The sequence below is a fragment of the Erinaceus europaeus genome, chromosome 4 (assembly GCF_950295315.1).
Source record: "Erinaceus europaeus chromosome 4, mEriEur2.1, whole genome shotgun sequence".
Taxonomy (NCBI): Eukaryota; Metazoa; Chordata; class Mammalia; order Eulipotyphla; family Erinaceidae; genus Erinaceus; species Erinaceus europaeus.
This window is the reverse complement of record NC_080165.1, coordinates 143178940-143202238: the sequence shown is the minus strand read 5'-3', so window position 1 is coordinate 143202238 and position 23299 is coordinate 143178940. Positions and strand designations below refer to the sequence as shown.

Sequence of the window (23299 nt, the reverse complement as noted above, 5' to 3'; positions counted from 1 at the left end):
TCAGTTATTGTGACTCTTTTTTTTTCCCGTGAAAGAAATTTAAAATCCATTGTATCTAAGTTCATTATGTTCTTCAATTAAAATGTTGACAGACTTATATAAAGCTTTATCATTTTAACGTGGCCTAAAGCTAAAAAATAGAATGGCAAGTTATATACAGCACAGTCAGTATACGTGCAAATGAAACTGTAACTGAGGAGGAGAGGCGCCATTTTAATATTTAGCTTAGCCAGCCCGCATTGGCCTTCACTTTCTGGCTATTTTTACTTTTTTAAAAAATGTTTTATTATCTTTATTTATTTATTGGTTCGAGATAGTCAGAAATTGAGAGGGAGGGGGTGATAGAGAGGGAGAGATAAAAAGAGACACCTGCAGCATGGCTTCACCTTGCAAAGCTTTCTCCCTGCAGGTGAGGACCAAGTGCTTGAACCCAGGTCTTTGCACACTGTAACGTGAGCACTCAACCAGATGCACCGCCACCCAGCCCCTGTTGCCATTTCTACTTTGCAGTAACAAAGGGGGGGGGGGGGAGGCACCAGGAGAAACTCTGAGCATTCTTTTTGGATACGAGTTTGCTCGCTTTGTTAAAATTCTCTGAGTATTAACCATTTCTGTCGATCTTATCTGTCCTTAGAAACATTATGCTTAACAAACAACGTTACAGCATAAGGAGCTGTGTTATTAAATATTTCAGATAGATAAGACATGTCATTAAGGCCATCAATTTTCCTTCATTTTTAAAATTTATTTATTTATTTTGATAGAACAGAGAGAAATTGAGAGGGAGGGAGAGCTAGAAAGGAGAGAGAGAGAGAGAGAAAGAGAGGCCTGCAGCACTGCTACACTACTCATGAAGGTTTCTCCCTGCACCTGGGGACTAGGGGCTTGAACCTGGTACCTTGTGCATGCATGGTAATATATGCACTTAACCATGTGCGTCACCACTAGGGCCTCTTTTTTTTAATTTAAGAAAAATACTATATCTTATTGATTCTACATAACATTTTACATATGCATGTGCACACACACATTAATAACTCACAAATCAGGCAAGCATTGTAGGCACATCAAATTTTCATAAGGATTTTTTTTCCTTACTGGTATATGAAATAATGTAGCAGATATAATCAAAGACTTGAGGCTCAAGATATAATCAAGGAGAACTTAAGAGTCAATTAATTATGACCAAAAAGAGGTAAATCCAGGAACCAAAGAATTTTATTTAAGTAAAATTTTCATCATGTGACACTTGGTTTGAACTTCATTTTGAACCATCATAACTAAGTTTCTCCTTCAATATTAATTTTTCTTTACAGCCTAGAAAAGGGAATTTTTTTCCTAAGACGTGTGCTGCTACCTTTCTATTTTGCCTTGAATGAGGAGTCAACATCTTACTCACTAGTGTCCAGATCAAAATTCAACAAGAAAACAAAACCAAAACAAAACTACCAGAGAAGGTATTAGAAATGAGAGCTTTCACCAAAGATCAATTGGCCTCATTCTTCCACAGTTGAGTTAAGATGCTTTATGAACTGAGCTAATTCTTCACACACACACAAAAGACTTATTGGGAGTCGGGCAGTAGCACAGCAGGTTAAGTGCAAAGCACAAGGACCGACATAAGGATCCGGAACCCCCGGCTCCCCACCTGCAGGGGAGTCACTTCACAAGCGATGAAGCAGGTCTGCAGGTGTCTGTCTTTCTCTCCCCCTCTCTGTCTTCCCCTCCTCTCTCCATTTCTCTCTGTCTTATCCAACAATGACGACATCAATGACAACAATTATAACTACAACAATAAAACAACAAGGACAACAAAAGGGAATAAATAAATATTTAAAAAATAATAAATAAATAACCTCCAGGAGCAGTGGATTTGAAGTGCAGGCACTGAGCCCCAGCAATAACCCTGGGGGCAAAAAAAGGCTTGTTTAGGGACCAGCTGGTGGTGCACCCAGAGCGAGCACATGTCACAAACAAACAAGGCCCCCTGGAGGGGAGGAAGCTTCACAAGCAGAAAAGTAGCACGGCAGGTGTAGCTATTTCTCTCTCACACTCTATCTTCTCCTTCCCTCTCAGTTTCTTTCTGTCTCTATCCTAAATGAATGGGTAAATAAATAATAAAGTAGAACAAAACAAAATGACTTGTTTAAGGCTGGGGGGGGATAACATAATAGTTATGCAAAGAAAAGATTTTTCATACTTGAGGCTCCAAAGTCAATCCCTAGTGCTCTGGTAAACTTGAAAAAGATTCTTTTGTTTTATGATTTAAATAATATGAAAGCAAGTCAGGACACCACACCAGCACGCATGGCACCAGGGATCCAACAAGGGGCCTCAGGCACGCACGTCTCGTAAAGGAGGGCAACAAAATAATTAATGCATTATCCTGAGGCTTCGTGTCACTCAGAATTTTATGGAACTACGGTTGAATCTCTCAATATGTCAGGAAATTTTTTCTACAGCAGAAGTCATCTTTTAGCTGGGGTTTCTCTTCTTTTTTTCACTGAGGGCTCAATGCCTACATTCTGGTGACGTTTTTTCCACTTATTGGATAGGATAGAGAAAAATTGAGATAGGAGGGAAAGATAGAGAGAGAAAGAGAGAGAGAGAAAGACATCTGCAGACCTGCTATCTGCTCGTGAAGCCATCCCCCTCCAGGTGGGGAACAGGGGGCTCAACCCCAGATCCTTGCGTGAGTCCTTGCACTTAGTACTATGTGCGCTTAACCACTGCCCGACCCCCTGGGTTTTTCTATTGTTCTTCCCTCTCCCTAATGTGAGGGAAAACAACAGAACTTGTGCTATATTTCCATTTCCTTTTATAGTATATCCACCTTCGCATATATGAGAGATCTCTCCAGACGAATAAATCTTATCAACAAGTCTTATGCCAATGAAGGAGCAACAGAGTATTATCTGTGGCATAGTAACCACCTCAGAGCTGGAGAGCTGCCTGGAGATTGGGGAACCATCCCGCAGTCTCTTCGATTAAATGCCATGAACCTAATCAAACACTTCACCCACTGATTAGGAAGATGCTGGTCACAAATAGGTAGAATTCTAAGCAACAAGACTTTAAAAACAAAATCAAAAAGATTATTCTGACCTAGAGTACTTTTAACTCTAAATGTCTTCGTGAAGTAATTTCCAAGTTAGAAGAAACTACTCACAATATTTAAAATATATCTTCCAAGAGCAGATCCAGACACCTTGGAAAAGATGGGAGAAAAGCTTCGGGTCCCAAAAATAAGATACTAACTAGAAAAAAAAGTCAAGTAAAATTAGTAAAGAACAACATTAAAAACAAGGAAGAGTCCTGATGTTAGAATGCAGTAGAAATAAGACGGACGGGATTGGGGGTGTGGGCAAGGAAGGGCTGTAACTATGGAAAACAGACAGTAACAATTGGATTCACTGTCAAATGTAACACATTAATCCCCCAATAAAGGGGAGAACAGAGCAAAAGAAAGCCAGTTACCATGAGATTCTAAACTTTACTGATAACCTCCTAAGAAAAATAAATTCTGATAAGATGTGCCAGTTACCACACCGAAGATCCTGAACAGCCCAGCAATATGCATGCCTATAAGGACATGTTTCTAACATACTCGTGTTCTCATGTTTGTAACAATTCTGGATCCTGAGCCACAGAGTTTTTCACTGGTCACTATTTTAACAGCAAAAAAATTGTAACAAGAAGTCAAACAGAACCTATGACCGAAAATAACAGAGGAGGTTGATTAAGAATGCCTGCCAATAGATGGCAGACAGATGGGAGTGTTTTGATAGACCCTGAAGTGAGCACTAACAGATTTCCCCCATCTTCAAAGAACTTCCGAGACTAAAAAGCTACCCCCAAACCATCCTATTTTGATTACATAATTTGATGCACCAAATATGTAAATGACTTGAGAACTGCTAGAATCCTAGAAGCATGGATGCAGGCTTCTGAATTTCTGTTTTCAGCTGCAGACTCCAGGGGAATCTAGACTGTCTTTGCTCATGTCAGATTTGGAAACCATCTTGAAACTAAGAGCTGTATTAAACAGCAAAAGGTTAAACAGTCTGTTCTTAGAAGAGCTTAATCATCAGATCTCTAAATCTCAAAGGCATAACATTTAAGCAGTTGTCAAATCCTGGCCTGACATGTTCAATTGAGTAGTTTGTTGCTGGTTTTCTTTGTATCTTGTTACCAAAACAAAGCTTGACTACAAATATCACAACTGAAGCCACAGACCTTAAGATCTGCTCTAGGGGTGACATTTTGCCTGCTAGTCTTGCAAATCCAGCATATGAAAATGAAAGTCCCAACGCAACGATGGCCACCTCAACATGCTTCACCTCAGACTGTGTCCAGAGACTTCACGAGTGGAATGACAACCCTTCAGCTTCATTACTCGGGTGAGACCTTTCCTCTTATAGTACACTCTAATTTCATCTCAGGTGGTTCACTTTCTAACAAAGTCCCATAACCTAGATATACACCAGTTTCTGTGAGAGAGAGCATATGTTCACACGTACCCATAAACTACTCAAAATATATGCTTGAAAGCAGAAGTACACTAGAGTTTGCAGTGAGTACCCCCCAACACTTCCTCTCCACTATTCCAAGCTTTGGGTCCATGATTGCTCAACAATTTGTTTGGCTTCGTATGTTAACTCTCTTTTCAGTCACCAGGTTCCAGATGCCTCCAGGATGCTGGCCAGGCTTCCCTGGACTGAAGACCCCACCAATGTGTCCTGGAGCTCCGCTTCCCCAGAGACACACCCTACTAGGGAAAGAGAGAGGCAGACTGGGAGTATGGACGGACCAGTCAACACCCGTGTTCAGCGGGGAAGCAATTACAGAAGCCAGACCTTCCACCTTCTGCAACCCACAATGACCCTGGGTCCATGTTCCCAGAGGGATAGAGAATGGGAAAGCTATCAGGGGAGGGGGTGGGTTATGGAGATTGGGTGGTGGGAATTGTGTGGAGTTATACCCCTCCTACCTTATGGTTTTTTTTAATTAATCCTTTCTTAAATTAAAAAAAAAAAAGAAAAGAAAATGAAAGTCCTGGTTAATGGTCAAGTGTGAGGAAAAACACCAACTACAAAGTAGACACTAGCCTCACGGTGTGACTGAGGTTTCCTTGAGGCGTAAGTTTATGTAGTCGTTCATTCAGGAACTCTTCATTTATAAACTCACCCAAAGACTAGCTGCTGAAGACGCAGTGAACGCCCAAAATTGTGCTTCAGCACTTGAACGACAGATAAGAAAGAAGACACATCTGAGCTACTCATTGATAGAAACGCAGACAAGGAAAGAGACAGTAATAATATGTGAGATTGATGGTATATAACAGAGATGTCTTGTGAAATGTTACGAGAACGCTGGCGGAGGGGATCGTTTCTAGTATGGCTGGGAGAACCAGTGACGGGAAAAGTGTAAGAAGCTGACCAGGCAAAGCAAGCTGAATGCACAGAGCTGTTGGCAGAGCAGGGGCAGGCAGGACTGTTGGATGGTCTAATGAGCCGAGGTGATGACCTTGACCTACATCACTTGTTTCTTTATCCACAGCTCTGCGAGATCACTGCTACTGTCCTTGGACTCACAGAGAAGAAACTGAGGTCCAGAGAACTAGCATGACACCCCCATTACCGGGATTGTACTTGGATTCCAGCCCAAGTTTCATTGCACAAAGTTCTTCCGCTGCCTTCCTAGGGTCAGAATGTGGACAGCAGACAGTACACAGAGCCGGAGCCAGCCAAGGAGACAGGATCCTTCAAGCCACATCCTTAAAGGATATAACAGAAGGCACTAGGGGTGGTCAGGTGGTGGGACACATGTGCAAGGAGCTGGGTTCAAGCCCTCAGTCCCCTCCTGTAGGGAAGAGCCTTAAAAGCAGTGAAGTAGTGCTGTCTATTTCTCTCTTCCTTTCTTTGTTCCCCTCCCCTCTCAATTTCTTATTTTATTTTATTTTATTTTATTTTATTTTTTTATTATTTTTTTTTCCTCCTCCAGGGTTATTGCTGGGCTCGGTGCCTGCACCATGAATCCACCGCTCCTGGAGGCCATTTTTTCCCCCCTTTTGTTGCCCTTGTTGTAGCTTCGTTGTGGTTATTATTATTGCCCTTGTTGACACAATTTGTTGTTGGATAGGACAGAGAGAAATGGAGAGAAGAGGGGGAGACAGAGAGGGAGAGAGAAAGAGAGACACCTGCAGACCTGCTTCACCGCCCGTGAAGCGACTCCCCTGCAGGTGGGGAGCCGGGGGCTCGAACCGGGATCCTTACGCTGGTCCCTGCGCTTTGCGCCACATGCGCTTAACCCACTGCGCCACCGCCCGACCCCCATCCCCTCTCAATTTCTATCAAAAAGAAAAGAAAAAGACCATAAGGCATTGGGGGTGTGTGTGTGTGTGCATTCCTCATACAGGCACCAAGCCCCATTGATAACTCTGGTCATCCTGGTGGCAGAGAGAGAGAAGTAGCACTAAGTGGAAAAATAGGTAGTCGGTACATGACAGTCCAGTCAGTCGGCTAGAAGAGCACACTTAACTGAATTCAAGCAGATCCAAGACTTCTAGAAGGATGGCTAGAGTACTTTGGGTAGCATTAAGGTAACCCTGGCTGGAAAGAATGGTCTCTGCTAGGAGGTGGAACCAGTGACTTTCCGAATTCACATTTTACAGTGTAAGAAAAGGCACTTTTAGGGAGTCGGGCTGTAGCGCAGCGGGTTAAGCGCAGGTGGCGCAAAGCACAAGGACCGGCATAAGGATCACGGTTCGAACCCCGGCTCCCCACCTGCAGGGGAGTCGCTTCACAGGCAGTGAAGCAGGTCTGCAGGTGTCTATCTTTCTCTCCTCCTCTCTGTCTTCCCCTCCCTCTCTCCATTTCTCTCTGTCCTATCCAACAACGACAACAATAATAACTGCAACAATAAAACAACAAGGGAACAAGGGCAACAAAAGGGAATAAATAAATAAAATAAATATTAAAAAAAAAAAAAAAAAGAAAAGGCACTTTTTAGGGCAGCTACGAGTATTTCTTTTTAACCACTATTTCCTGTTTTGTTCTCTTTTTATATTTTACATTTAGTTTTAAGAAAGCACTGGTGGTTTGGTGTTTGGTCCTTTCTAGTTCAATCTTTATCTACAAAGCAAGCTCTCTTGTCAAGATGAATTTTTTTTTTGGTAATATAAACCAACTGCCAACCTAGATTCCTTTAGAATGCTTTGCTGAGAAAAATTCTTAAGGGTTTCTAACAATACAGCAATGAGCTTCAGACAGCACAAACAGCGACTCTCTACGTCAATGCCTCAAGGAGTGGGGACCCAGTCTCCAGTCCTGAGGCCTGTGAACCCCGCGAGGATGTCACCCAGGGACTAATTCTTTTGTATCACAGACATTTTTCTACAACTTCAGGCACATAGTTAGTTGTGCAAAGTATAGAAATACTAACTATAACATCTTTATTATGATACTCTATGCAAACCACTGAAGCACTTAAGGCACTCAGACAGTTCTAGGTAGTGACACAGACCAACTCAGTTTTAGTTCTCAAAGAAATCACTGTCCTAGAGGTAGGAGTAGAGCAAATGAAACTAAGGGTCTTCATATGGGAAGAAGCTAGGAAGTTTATTTCAGGCATGTTCCAAGAGATCCAGAGTTTTAGTAATTTTTGCCGGAGCCCAATAGCTGACATGCTGGTGGATTAAAAGTATTGTCTGGGAAGATGGTGTCAGAGTGGCAAATAGGCCTAGAAAGCTGGACAGTAGTAAAGAGAAGCTCCCCAATGTGAGGACAGTATATACAGACCATTAACTGTAAACTCCATCGAGCTGACCGAGGGCTCATTCCTTTCTTTGGGTTCCTGTTTACTGAACAATTTGTCCTGCTTTGTATCTCATGGCCTTTCATCCACCAAGTTGCAGATGCTACCATGATGCCAACCTGACCTTCCTGGATAGACAACCTCATCAATGTGTCCCGGAACCCCAACTCCTCAGAGCCCTACCCCACTAGGGAAAGATAGAAACAGGCTGGGGGTATGGATCCACCTGCCAATGTCCATGTTCAGCAGAGAAGCAATTATGGAAGCCAGATCTTCCACCTTCTATACTCCATAAAGAATTTTGGTCCACATCCCCAGAAGGATAAAGAATAGGGATGTTTCTAATAGAGAAGATATAATATGGAACTCTGGTGGTGGGAACTGTGTGAAATTATACCCCTGTTATTTTACAATCTTATAAGTCATTGCTAAATCATTAATAAAAACTTTAAAAAAAAGAAATCACTGTCCTAATAAAGATACACCAGCTTGGATCCACATTTGCAGGATACAGCAGTAGCCCCCCCCCAAAAAAAAAAAAAAGTATGAATACAACCCAGAAACTGACACTTTTGATTCTAGGGAAAGACAAGCTGAGAAGCATGTTAAAAATGAGAGACAAGAGAAAGTGAACAGCAGTCCTGAAACTGACTCTGGCTTCCCACTTTCGGTAGTTTGGTAGTCTACGCTCCGCGGTAGACACACGTTGAGTCTCTGTGGTTGCAGGGCCCGAGAGGGGAGCAGGTGTTTCAGAGTCACTCTCTCAGTGATGTCTGGACTTGCTGTGGGAAGCAGACAATGTGACCCGTGGGTGGCAGCGTCCTGGCCTGTCAGCAGCAGGCAGCAATCAGGGGGTACTTGCTGTGGCCATGCCATCAGGCTGCCATCGGATCTGAGAGGAAGATAACTGTGAGCACAGCATCATCTGTGTGAGAGAAATCACTGCTCTTCAAGGTCAGATCAGTCTTCCCAGGGGCCAGGTGGTGGCACACCTAGTTGAGTGTGCGTGCTGCAATACACGAGGACGCATGCTCAAACCTCCCACCCCTACCCCCACCTGCTGAGGGAAAGCTTCACAAGTATTGAAGCAGGTCTGCAGGTGTCTCTCTTTCTTTCTCCCTCTCAACCTACCCCTTCCCTCTCACTTTCTCTCTGTCTCTATCTAGTAAATAAATGAATTCCACATTCTTTTCAAATCAATGTTCTCTTTTGCTCTTTCAGCAAAGAAGAGTCAATAGGCTTCCAATCAAGCTCCTTCCCAATCAAGCTCATGGGCAGAGTGCCCCAGGGCCATGTGCAACAAAATCTTTTCTTATTTACCAAGTTAGAGAAATTCCCTCAGATGCATCCAGAGAATTGTATGCCCCTCATCTCTTCCCACAGAGCAGAACGCTAGTGCTGTCTCCCTTCTAGGTTTGACCAGCTAGTGGGGGTGGTTTCCAGGTTCTGGGGATGGGAGGGGAGTGAGGAAACAGGACATTTAGTGCCTGGCACTGTCACTGTCTCTCTCTTACCCTGATTTCACGAGGAAAAATCTCCAGGTTTCCATATGTTCAGAATACAAATTCTCATGTGACCCAGAAGTGGAATGAAAAAAGAGCAAGAGGAGTTGGGACTAGGAGAACCAAAACCAAAACAAACAAACAAACAAAAAACCCACTCCTCTGGTGTTATTTTGTTTTTCTCTAAGTGAAAGGTAAGTTATCTCACTTAGGTAGTATGTCTGCTTTGCCGTGAGAATGGCCCAGGTTTAAGCCAGACCCCTACCACACCGGAGGAAGCGTCACCACGGATCACATGGCTTTCACAGTGGGAGACCTTGTACATGTGTAAAAGTTTTCATCTCAGTGTGATAGGTGTCTGGAAAACACTGTCAACTCCAGCCTAGGTCCTTGTACACTGTCATACACCAGGATCCCGGAGCCTCCTGCCCCCACCAACCTCCTCCCCACCCTCCTGCCCTGTAGTCCTTCACTTTGGTGCAATACACAAAACCCAGTGCCAGCTCCATCTGAGATGATGTGTGGGTGACCCCATCCCTCTCTTCACATTCTCTCCTCTGCTGGCCTCCTTCACATGGTCTGTTGGCCCCACAGGCTTTACAGATACCACATGAGCAGAACCAAAAAGAAATTTCTTAGTCCCGGTAGTGAAATGCTGGCCAGAAGCAGTCATCTCTCCCCTTAACCACCCCTTTAGTTGCTTGACAGATATTTCCAGATACCTCTGTGTGCTAGGTTCTATGACCAGCATTCTAGAATCCTGTGGATTCTGGATGTGACCAGTAAGAACTGACCATTCAAACAAGTGAACAAGGGTAAACTTCCGAAAGGAGTGTGGATATCACCGAGACTGGAACACAGACTCCCCAAGAAAAGGTTCCCTTAAAATTTAAGGCTGAATCTAAATTTGCTCAGGGAAGTTTGGGAAGGAAATCCATTCAGAAGTCACGACCTCAAACCATCTTCATTCCCAAGGTATTTTTGAAAAAAAATAAGTCAATAAAAATAAAGTACCAGAATGATTTATTCAGCTTGAGCAATACTTTGGGGTGGGATGAGCCACACTCTACATTCCCAATCACGTGAATGGTGACATCACTACAGGTCATCGCTAGTGACAAGTCTCTAGTTTCAGTCTCCCCAGTGACGTGGATGGAAGTCTGGAAGCTGAGACAGTCAAGTAAGCAGATGACACTAGTCTCGGAGCTGATGTGACAGATCACAGAGCTGACATTCAGACATGCCTAGCTGGGTAGACCACATCAATAAAAGGAACTTGTAAAAAGATGAAACAGCTAAAATATCACTCACAGATGTACCGAAGAGACTCGATAGAGCAGGCTCTCGTGTGAAGGGCATCTAAGAGCTTTGATGAATGACAAGTCATATTAGTCGACAGTGTGGCCCTTCAATTGCAAAGCTTTTGGGAAGCTAGATTATGCCATGTCCAGATGAAGGGAAACAAACAAACAAACAAAAAACCATTGTCCACAAAACATCTGGAGTTTTACACTTGTTTCTAGAGGCAAGAATTAAAATAAACATAGGATCCAACAGGAGGAGAGAAACACAAATGGAAACTTTTCTATGTGCAAGAGCTGAAATAATTGAGGATGTTTAGCCTGGAGACATGGTGAATTATTCCATGTGGCTCCACAAGGCAGAACCAGGACATAGTATGGAGCTTCCAAGATGTCTTCAATGAGCCTCATCTCCTGTATAGTCCAGCCTCACCCTGTGCCAAGGATTTTAAATGCAATTAGTAATTAAAAGACTGAACTTCTGTACTTCATAATATGCATTTGCTTTTGAAGTACCCTTGATTAATTAAACTATAAGTATTTTAGGAGGACACATTCTCAGGAACTGGGTAGTGATGCAACCAGTAAAAAAAAACCAGTAAAAAACCACAAGTTAACAAGCATGAAAATCCTGCTTCGAGTCCCTGAATCTGGGTTCAAGTCCCAGGTCCCCACCTGCAGAGGGGAAGCTTCACAAGTGATTGAGCAGTGCTGCAGGTATCTCTCTTTCTCTCCCTCTTTCTCCCCCTCTCTCTATTTCTCTCTGCTTCAATCATGATTGAAAATACATAAATAAATATTTTAAGAAGCACAATTTCTCACTTCTTCAAAATATGTTATCACACCTCAGCCACCATCAAAGCACCAATATCCACTTACTAAAGTCCACTGGTAACACACACGCCTTGTAAGCCACTCCCTGCCCCCAACTCCCCTTGGGAAAAGGCCTTACATCTGCAATCTGAACCCAAGGATTTGTCTTCCTTTGACTTTGCTTCTTTCCTTACCTTGTTTCTTTACTTACCCCATATGAGAAAATGCACTGTCCTTTCCCTTAAGTCCCTCTAGTACTTCTTATAGGTCTGGGTTAGCGTTAGTGAAATTCTTCAGTTGTGACTTGTCTGAAAAGCTCTTCCTCACTCCTCCAAACCAGATCAATAACCTATCTGGATAGAGTCCTCTTAGTTGGAGGTCTTTTACATTCAGAACTGTGACTATGTCCTGCCAGTCTTAAAAGAATGATTTGCTATAAATTCTTATAATCGAAGACCCAGTCTAACACAAAAGTGGGAAAGTAGGAGTGAATGTGCTTCCTCATATTAGCAACAAGGACAATTGAATAAAACACCATCCGTATCACCAGTGGATATTTATTCTACAGGAAGGAAGCTTCTGCAGGTACACGAAACACAGACCAAATAATTTAGAAACTTGGGACACATACTTACCATAAATTCAACAATTGTAGGAAAAGTCATTGAGTATGCTTGTCTATCTAGCGCAAACCCCAAATTCTAAGAAGGCCAATGAAGCGAGGACACTCAAACCTACTAAAATAAGAAGGAAAATGTTTTGTCTCTTGTTAGCTCCTTTCATTCTTCCTTCCTTCCTTCCTCTCCCTCTCCCTCTCCCTCTCCCTCTCCCTCTCCCTCTCCCTCTCCCTCTCCCTCTCCCTCTCCCTCTCCTTCTCCCTCTCTCTCTGTCTCCTGCTGGGCTAGCATTGCGGGCGGGAGAGAGACGACCAGGAACTCATGGCTGAGCGGGAATGCAATGCAATGTATTTATTCATCAGAAAAGAATCTGCCTTTATATCTTCCGAGGTGGAAGTGGCTGGCCGGAAAAGGAAGTGGGTAGGAGAGTGGGTGGAGAGAAGGAAAAGAGCGAGAATTCCATCTAGCCAGTGGGGATTAAACCAATGCCCTGCAGGCAGGGCGGGTCTCAGGCGAAACAGTGATTATGTAAATAGACCACAGCATCAAGCAATACAGCACACCTGGCGTGATGGCCAACACTCTCCTCCTCCTCCTCCTCCTCTCTCTCTCGCCTTCTTTCTTTGCAACAGTGGAACTTCATAGCTATGGACCAGCTTTGGCAGATAGAGAGACAGGGGCAGAGGGGAAAAATACCACAGTTCCCCCATAGCAGTGGATGCCAGGCACATATCTGTGGCATTCGTCTTCACAGATAAGCTGGCTTGTTAATTCTTCTGGTTATATTTCCTATGACATTCTCACAATGTGTCTTCACTATGAGACCTGAGGGAAAAAGGCAGTCAGCTTAAATAAAGCCAAACCAAAAGATGTGACTGGATCCGTGGGGCTGGCACAAAGAAGGTGTCTGAGAGGTATGTCTCAGATTAGCTTGCCCTGGACTGGGTGGAACTGAACAGGTTCAGTGGAAGCACTCTAGACAAGGCACTTACCACAACTCCATCTAGTAGAACTAGACCAGCAAAATAAATCATGGTAACTCCATATCCTGGAGCGCAGTGAGATCTTTACAAAGAATAATGCTCTGGTGCCTGAACAGGCCAGAGGGGCACGTGTTGGCTTCTCTCTGTGTGCTAACGGGAAGTGTCTTCAGGATTTGTTGTTTCTTCAGAAAACAGCAATAAGAAGTAGCTAATGATTATGAACAAACCCCCCATTTGTACGCTATCCAAACTGTATACAAGGAAAGGCAAGTAGCCTCTTTGTTCAGAGTGTACTTTGGTTCATTTATTGATTAAAACAGATTCAAGTGTGCCAAATGGTTGGATACTTAAATCCTGTATCCTCTGGTAATCCAGCTGAGTAGTGTAATTGCTTCCAAACATTGTCGTAAGTTATTGCCACAAACTTAGTGGCTTAAAATTCACAGATGGGAACTAAGCAACTAAGCAAAGGTCAATACTGTGTGACTTTTCAGTGGATCACAGCCTATTGTAGCAGCTTTTCAGACTCGGGGTGGGGTGGGAGGGGGGCTAAGGGGAGATGAGGTACCTATGACCCTGTAGTGGGGTACAAAGATGGCTTCGCTGAGGGTGAAATATCCTGACACCTATTTTGGGGAGGTGGGGAAATGTACCCTTGTGACGGCAATCCTGAAAGTCAACATTTTCTCAATAAGATGATCATGGAATTTTAAAAAAGCAGAAATGTATTTCCTCCCGGTCCAGGAGGGCAGAATTCTGAACTCAGAGTGTCTGCAAAGATGGCTCCATCTTTTCTAGGCCTGTCCTACCTCCTCCTGATGCTTGCCCATACTTGGCAACGTTCCTGGTCAGCAGTAACACTGCTTCTGTCTCTTCCTTCACAATTGCATGCCCTTCATCCCATGTGCATGTGTGTTACTGCATCATCACATAACCTTCTGGTAAAAACCTTAGTCAGGGGGTCGGGCGGTAGCCCAGCGGATTAAACGCACGTGGCACAAAGTGCAAGGACTGGAGTAAGGATCTCAGTTCGAGCCCCCGGCTCCCCACCTGCAGGGAGGGTCGCTTCACAGGTGGTGAAACAGGTCTGCAGGTGTCCATCTTTCTCTCCCCCTCTCTGTCTTCCCCTCCTCTCTCCATTTCTCTCTGTCCTATCCAGCAACAATGACAGCAAAAACAACAACAATAATAACAACAACAATGATAAACAACAAGGTCAACAAAAAAGGAAAAAAATAGCCTCCAGGAGCAGTGGATTTGTAGTGCAGGCACCAAGTCCCAGCAATAACCCTGAAGGCAAAAAAAAAAAAAAAAAAAAAAACCCTAGTCAAAGGCTAGGCAGGGACATACCTGCTAGTGCACATGTTGCCATAGGCAAGGACCTGGATTTCAATCCCCTGGCGCCCACCCACAATGGAGAATCTTCAAGAGCAGTGCAGGGGTGCTGCAGGTGTCTTTCTCACTATCTCATTCTCCCCTATCAAATTTTCTCTGTCCTACCAAATACAAGTGGTAGAAAAGAAAGAAAAAAAGGAGGGGTGGGGGAAATGGCCACTGGGTTCAGTCAATTCACCTTGTAAGCACAGAGCTCAAGCAATAATTCTAATGGAAAACACACACACACACACACACAAAACACTAGCCAATGGATTTCTTTCTTTCTTTTTTTTTTTTTTTTAACTAGACCACTGCTCAGCTCTGGCTTATGGCAGTGTGAGGGATTGAACCTGGGACTTGAGAGCGTCAGGCATGAAAGTCTCTTTGCATAACCATTACGCTATACCCCCACCCAAGCCAATGGATTTCTAAACTACCCTAATCTAGTATAACCTCATCTTAAGTAATTACATCAACAAAGATACTCTTTCCAAAATCAGGTCACTTTTTTTTTTGAGAGGGGAGGGTTTACAGTGCTGTTGTTAACATATGAGTACGCTTTCTCATCTCCTTGCAAAAGTTCTCTGCAGAACACTGTCACTCAAAGCCGAGGTCTTTCACAGCATCACGCACCATGAAGCCAAGAGTCTCTCCAGCTCCCCTTCCTTCTTCTCCAGACTCCTTTGCTTTGTAGCAGTGCTCCATGCCCAGCCCACGTTTAACTTTGTATACTCCCTCCCTGTCCCTGTTTATTAAGTCCCACCTACAAGTAAGATCACTCAGTATTTGTCTTTCTCTTTCTGGTTTATCTCACTTGATATGATTCCTCAGGTTCCATATAAGACAACACAAAGGAGATGACTTCATCATTTTAAATAACTGAGTAATATTCCATAGTGTATATATGCCACAATGTTTTTTTATTGAAATTGTTTATTTATTTATTTATTTATTATTGTATAGAGACAGAGAGAAATTGAGAGGGGAAGATAGAAAGGGAGAGAGACAGAGAGACACCTGCAGCCCTGCTTCACCACTCATGAAGCTTCCCCCGACAGGTGGGGACTAGGGGCTTGAACCTGGATCCTTGAGCACTGTAATGTGCACGCTTAGCCAAGTGCGCCACCGCCTGGCCCACCACAACGTTTTTTAGCCACTCCTCTGTCACTGAACATATGGGTTGCCTCCAAGTCTGGGGTATTACATATTATGCTGCTGTGAACATAGGTGCACACAGATCTGTTTGGAGAGGAGTTTTTGTTTCCTTTGGATGAGTCCCCAGGATAGAAATTGCTGGGCAACAGGGTAGGTCCATTTCTAATGTTCTGAGAATTCTGCAGACTGTCCCCACAAGGGTCGGATCAGGTCGCATTCTAAGTCTCCAGTTGGACATGCACTTTGGGGAAACACCATTCCATTCAGCATAAGTGCTATGCATCAGCCTTTCAACGGGGAGAAATATTGTCTTTTGTCTTTTTTGTTGTAGCCACTTTCAGATCCAAAGAGAGAGGAGAAAAGGAAAGACATAGCACCGCCAAAGGTTCCCCCCAGTAGGGATTTGGCTCAAACCTGCATCGTGTACAAGACGATACAAGCAGGCACCTTCCTAGTTGTGTTTACTGTGCTACTCTGCTTTTTGCCTCTTAAAAAAAAAAGCATTTGTTTTATTTCCCACAAGATAGTTTAATGTGAGAGAGAAAAATAGAGAAGTTAAGAGTATTGCTCAGTCATATGTGGTACTGGGAATCAAACCAGGAACCTTAAGCATACAAGTCCCTGGTTCTACCAGTTGAGCTATTTCCTCGGCTTCATCTGACAAGCCAAAATCACGGTGGTGTGTTAAGGTAGATGTGAATTTCTACAAGTCTTTTGCTATCATTTAAAAGTATTTTTTCGGGAGTCGAGCAGCAGCGCAGCGGATTAAGCACAGGTGGCATAAAGCTCAAGGACCGGCTGAAGGATCCCAGTTTGAGGCCCCAGCTCCCAATCTGCAGGGGAGTCTTCACAGGCAGTGAAGCAGGTCTGTAGGTGTCTGTCTTTCTCTCCCTCTCTGTCTTCCCCTCCTCTCTCCAGTTCTTTCTCTGTCCTATCCAACAACAATGATATCAATAACAACAACAATAATAAATACAACAATAAAACAAGTGCAACAAAAGGGAATAAATAAATAAATATTTTTTAAAAAGGCATTTTTTTCTTTCTACATTCTTTGGGAAGATGAAGAAAATATGATACTTCTCCTTGCAATGTTGTTGTAATATTTTTTACCTTTAAGGAAATTTGTACAACAACAGTTTTCCACTTAAATTTACATAGAAATACTTGGTTTGTTTGAAATCTCAGTTACATACAGTGGTGTACGGATCTTAGATAATTTTACAAACTCTGACAAATGTGTACACCAGTGTAACTCAGCCTCAATCAAACAATAGAGTATTTTCTTTGCCTCAGAGGGATTTTCCATGCTCCTTTCCAGACAACCCCACTTCTCAAAAGGATCCATAGTTTTAACTCCTATCACCGAATATTGATTTTGTCTGTCCTTGAGCTTCCTACAAATGGAATTTTGCAAAGTGCACTCTTTGCATCTGGTTTGACTAGCCTATAAATACATCCTTGCATATATCAGTAGTTCACTTTTCTTTATTTCTAAGTAGTGTCCCATTGCATGAATCTGATACAATCTGTCGATCCATTTACCTGTTAGTAGATACTTGGATTCTTTCCTGTTTGAAGTTATTTTGACTAAATCTGCTAGAAACATTTATGTACAAGGTTGTTGTTTTTTTCTGTAGACACATGTTTTTCATTTTCTTTTGTAAATAAATACCTAGAAATGGAATTATTTGGTCATAAGGTAGGTTTCTGTTTAACTTTACAAGGAGCTGTCAAACAATTTTCCAGTGTCTATCCAATTTTTTCTCCACCAGTGGTGTAAAAAGAGGGGTGTTAATTCCAAATTCTCAGCAACAGTGATGTTGTCAGTCTTTCCTCTCAGTGATTCCTGTGAATGGAACTAAATTTGTCTTTCCTATGTGAATAGGTCCAAACCTCTCCCAGCCTGTGACTTGTCTATTCACTCTCTAACTAGTGTCTTTTTAAAACTATATTTTATTTTTTTATTATTGGATAGAGAGAAACAGAAATCGAGGCAGAAGGGGGAGATAGAAAGGGCCAGAGAAAGATGGGTGGGGAAGATAGTAGACTGCTTATACAAAGAGACTCTCATGCCGAGCAGTACTCTGGGAGAGAGAGAGAGAGACAGAGACCTACAATGCTGTGAAGTTTACTCCCCACCCCTTTCAGGTGGGGACTAGGGGCTTGAACCTAGGTCCTTGTTCATGATAACACAGGAACTCAGTGGAGAGAGCCACCACCCAGCCCCTCTAACTGTGTCTTTAAATGAGCACACATGGTGACTGCTTTAAGAACACCCAATAAATTGATCTATTGTTTAATGATTTGTAGTTTATGTGACCTCTTTAATGTTTTTCTCACTCCAAGGTCATGAGATATTCTGCTCTCTTCTTTTTAAATTTTTTTAAATTATCTCTATTTATTTACTGGACAGAGACAGCCAGAAATTGAGACAGTATGGGGAGATTGAGAAGGAAAGGGACAGAAAGACACCTGCAACACTGCTTCACCACTCACAAAGCTTTTCTCCGGCAATTGGGGACTGGGGGCTCAAACCCGGGGCCTCGCACATTGTAACATGTGCACTCAATCAGGTGCATCACCACCCAGCCCTGACAACTCCTCCTCCTCCCCTCCTCCTCCTCCCCTCCTCCTCCTCCTCCTCCTCCCCATCTCCTCCTCCTTTCCTCCTCCTCCTCCTCTCCTCCTCCTCCTCCCCATCTCCTCCTCCTCCTCCTCCCCTCCTCCTCCTCCTCCTCCCCTCCTCCTCCACCTCCTCCCCATCTCCTCCTCCTTTCCTCCTCCTCCTCTCCTCCTCCTCCTCCCCATCTCCTCCTCCTTCCTCCTCCTCCCCTCCTCTCCTCCTCCTCCTCCCCTCCTCCTCCTCCTTCCTCCTCCTCCCCTCCTCTCCTCCTCCTCCTCTCCTCCTCCTCCTTTCCTCCTCCTCCTCCTCTCCTCCCCTCCTCCTCCTTTCCTCCTCCTCCTTTCCTCCTCCTCCTCTCCTCCCCTCCTCCTCCTCCTTTCCTCCTCCTCCTTTCCTCTTCCTCCTCCTTTCCTCCTCCTCCTCCTCCTTTCCTCCTCCTCCCCTCCTCCTCCTCCCCTCCTCCTCCTCCTCCTCCTTTCCTCCTCCTCCCCTCCTCCTCCTCCCCTCCTCCTCCTCCTTTCCTCCTCCTCCTCCTCCCCTCCTCCTCCTCCTTTCCTCCTCCTCCTCCTTTCCTCCTCCTCCCCTCCTCCTCCTCCCCTCCTCCTCTTCCTTTCCTCCTCCTCCTCCTCCCCTCCTCCTCCTCCTTTCCTCCTCCTCCCCTCCTCCTCCTCCCCTCCTCCTCCTCCCCTCCTTCTCCTCCTCCTCCCCACCTCCTCCTCCTCCCCACCTCCTCCTCCTCCTCCCCTCCTCCTCCTCCTCCCCTCCTCCTCCTCCCCATCTCCTCCTCCTCCTCCCCTCCTCCTCCTCCCCTCCTCCTCCTCCTCCCCATCTCCTCCTCCTTTCCTCCTCCTCCTCCCCTCCTCCTCCTCCCCTCCTCCTCCTCCTCCCCATCTCCTCCTCCTTTCCTCCTCCTCCTCCCCTCCTCCTCCTCCCCTCCTCCTCCTCCTCCTTTCCTCCTCCTCCTCTCCTCCTCCTCCTCCCCTCCTCCTCCTCCTCCTCCCCTCCTCCTCCTCCCCTCCTCCTCCTCCCCTCCTCCTCCTCCTCCCCATCTCCTCCTTCTTTCCTCCTCCTCCTCCTCTCCTCCTCCTCCTCCCCTCCTCCTCCTCCCCTCCTCCTCCTCCCCTCCTCCTCCTCCCCTCCTCCTCCTCCTCCTTTCCTCCTCCTCCTCTACTCCTCCACCTCCCCATCTCCTCCTCCTTTCCTCCTCCTCCCCTCCTCTCCTCCTCCTCTCCTCCTCCTCCTCCCCTCCTCCTCCTTTCCTCCTCCTCCCCTCCTCTCCTCCTCCTCCTCTCCTCCTCCTCCTTTCCTCCTCCTCCTCTCCTCCCCTCCTCCTCCTTTCCTCCTCCTCCTTTCCTCCTCCTCCTCTCCTCCCCTCCTCTTCCTTTCCTCCTCCTCCTTTCCTCCTCCTCCTCCTTTCCTCCTCCTCCTCCTCCTCCTTTCCTCCTCCTCCCCTCCTCCTCCCCTCCTCCTCCTCCTCCTTTCCTCCTCCTCCCCTCCTCCTCCTCCTTTCCTCCTCCTCCTCCTCCTCCTTTCCTCCTCCTCCCCTCCTCCTCCCCTCCTCCTCCTCCTCCTTTCCTCCTCCTCCCCTCCTCCTCCTCCTTTCCTCCTCCTCCTCCTCCCCTCCTCCTCCTCCTTTCCTCCTCCTCCCCTCCTCCTCCTCCCCTCCTCCTCCTCCCCTCCTTCTCCTCCTCCTCCCCACCTCCTCCTCCTCCCCACCTCCTCCTCCTCCTCCCCTCCTCCTCCTCCTCCTCCTCCTCCCCTCCTCCTCCTCCCCTCCTCCTCCTCTTCCTCTTCCTCCTCCTCCTCCTCCTCCTCCTCCTCCTCCTCCTCCTCCTCCTCCTCCTCCTCCTCCTCCTCCTCCTTCTTCTTCTTCTTCTTCTTCTTCTTCTTCTTCTTCTTCTTCTTTTTAACCAGAACACTGATCAGCTTTGGCTTGTGGTGGTGCAGGGGATTGAACCTGGGACTTTGAAGTCTCAGGCATTAGAGTCTCTTTGCATAACCATTATTCTGTCTACCTCTGCTCTCTTCTCATTTAGAAATTTCCATTTTTTTTCTTTTTTTCCTTCCAGTTTAAGGTCTATAATTCTTTTCATGTTGTGTATGGTATGAGCTCAGGTTTAACTCTTCCCACACACAGATATTCAATTATCCAGTTTACCACAATTTGCCAAAGGGATTTTTCTTTTTTAAAAATTTTATTTATTTATGAGAAAGATAGGAGGCAAGAGAAAGAACCAGACATCACTCTGGCACATGTGCTGCCGGGGATCGAACTCAGGACCTCATGCTTGAGAGTCCAAAGCTTTATCACTGCGCCACCTCCCGACCACCAGGGGATTTTTCTTACTTCATTGATTTGCTTTGGTAATTTTTGTCAAAAACTATGAAGTATATGAATCCAAGTCTATTTCTGGAATCTTTTTCTACTTAGCATATCTGTCTATCCTTGTGCTGATACCAAATCTTATGGTTGCTATAATCTTTTAAAAATTTTTTATTGGGGATAATAATGGGTTCCAGTGAATAGTAAAATACAATAGTTGGTACAGATGTAACACTTCTCAGATTTCCACATAACACTCTAATTCCCCACCTCCTCTGCCATCATGTTGCAGGACCTGAACACCACCCCCCACCCCACCCCAGAGTCTTTTACTATGGTGAAATATACTAAATTCAGTCCAAGTTCCGCTTAGTGTTCTCCCTTCTGTTCTTATTTGATTGCTATAATCTTATATTAAGTCCTAAGAAAGGTCTTCATATTGCATTTCTCCTGTTTCAATTTCTAGTGTAATTTATGTCTTCTGAGTGAACTTGAGAACCTTTCAGATCCTAATGCCTCAAACCAGCACACATACCAGTGTTAACTATTTCTCCTTGTCGGCTCTGCTCATGCAGACCCAGATCATACTACCATAGCCTTCTCTACAATATTTGCACACGCTCTTCCCAACTCTAGTAATTCCTTTCACACTTCTTCTGAAAAGGTGCCGTTTCTTCCAGGTGGGTCAGAGGACATCTCTGTGAGATAAACATTTCTCCTTTCACCCAACTGTTTTTGCCCATACTCCAGCGTGCCAGCTAGAGTTCTATGCTATATCTAGGAGGGGTTATTTCTTCCTGCTCTCCCAGAGTTCACAAAGTCTTCTTCAAATCCATCAGTTTTGTTCCAATCATAGAAAAGTATGAAAAACTTCAAACTATTGAAGTTGGGCAGTGGCATCCCCAGTAGAGTCCACACATCACCACATACAAGGACCTGGGTTCAACGCCACAGTCCCCACCTCCAGGGTAGACCTGCATGAAGAGTGTAGCAGTACGGCAGGTTTCTCCCTCTCTCTCTCTCTCTCTCTCTCTCTCTCTCTCTGAGAAACAAAGGGGGAAATGGCCGCCAGAAGCAGTGGAATCATCATGTAGGCCCTGGGCTCCAGTGAAAACCCTGGTGGAAGAATTGAAAAAAAGGGTAGCTTTTATTTTCCTGTGTTATTCCTGAAGCTTCATTCTTTCACACAACTGTCTAACTAGTAGAAGAAGCCTTTAGCTATTCTTGCTTATACAAAGTGATTTTCTAGAAGAATATAGTGTTGGAATTGAGAAATAAAGGATGGAAGTGAGCATTAAAGAAAGGAAGAGAGAAACATTCCTAGTTTTACTAGTCTTCACTGGTTCACTCATGTATTCAACAACTATTGATTTAGCATCTACTAAGTGTCAGTGGTCTAATGGTTATGCAAACAGACTTTCATGCCTGAGGCTCCAAAGTCCAGGTTCAGTCCCCTGCACCACCATAATCCAGAGCTGGACAGCACTCTGCTTAAAAAACAAACAACAACAATAAAAAACAAAACAAAACTGGGGTTTGGGGTGGGGGTAGACTACAGGTCCAAGAAGGATGACAGAGGACCTAGTGGGGGTTGTATTGTTATATGGAAAACTGAGAAATGTTATGCATGTACAAACTATTGTATTTACTGTCGAATGTAAAACATTAATTCCCCAATAAAGAAATTAAAAAAAAATCTCTAAGTGTCAGTGCTCTTGGCACTGCTCATAAAGTATGAACAACAAAAAGTCACTGCTGTCATGGGACTCATGTTCTAATAGAGACAGATAGACAAAAAAGTAAACAAACAAACAAAAATGTAAAACTCTGAGCAATGGTAATTGCTACCATAATAAACTGGATTAAGGAGCATAAGACATGATGGCTGTGAGGTTGATAGTGAGGAGGTGAGAGGTATTCAGTCATGAGTGGATATAGAACAGAGAGCACAAGACACTTAGAGAGTGAGGCATGGCAGAAATGAGTGAAAGAACATTCCTGGCAGAAAAGAGTGCAAAGGCAAGAGCCACCCGGACCTAGACTTGGAGGAGGCCAGGATATCGGCCAGAGAATGACAGAGGGGTGATAGGGCCGGAGGTAAGGTCGGGCAAGCAAAGAACGGGAAGTCAGAGCACACAGTACTCTGTAAGCCTGGCTCTTCCCCTGAACAAGACATCAATGCCCTGCATACTTCTGAATTGGCATACTTCTGAGCTGTGGTCTGACTCACATTTAAAAAGCCTCGCTCTGTGCTGCCGTGTGCAGAACCCAGTCACGTGGATTATAAACTGACTGATTTTCATTTGGCAACATGACTCTGCATATCACTTGTATAGATTAAAAAAAAAAAAAAAAGCAAATGACCCCATTGCCTGCTACAAAATTAAATCCTGGTAGAATTCTCACAGCTGCCTGAGGCCAGGCCCCATGGGCAAGCAAGATGGGGCCCAGAACTCTGTTTCTGATTTTCATCTCAGTCTTTTAAATGCAGGGATGCCCAGAGGGAAATCCAGAGGAGAGAGAGGGTGTGGGTTGACTTCAAATTGCAATATGTTGGCTAAGAATTCCAAGCAGACCGACTACTTGGTATTAAAACACAGTATTTTATAACTATATATCTTGTGCTTATATGTACCTATATGAACACCCATTTCATTTTAAAAACTAGCCAGCTCTCCAAACTCCTCCTGCCAGTAGAGTGTATCATTCGGTTGTCCCATATGTCTCATATTGTCTCATGGCAAAATGGGTGTCCTCAAGGCAACCCAGAGCTCAGCTGGACACTCA

General features: G+C 44.6%; 1 protein-coding gene across 5 annotated transcripts in view; it reads right to left on the bottom strand.

The window, feature by feature from the left end:
* The window catches only part of SCML4 (Scm polycomb group protein like 4), a 110975-nt gene that overhangs the window by 55308 nt on the left and 32368 nt on the right, over positions 1-23299 (bottom strand). The window lies entirely within an intron of this gene.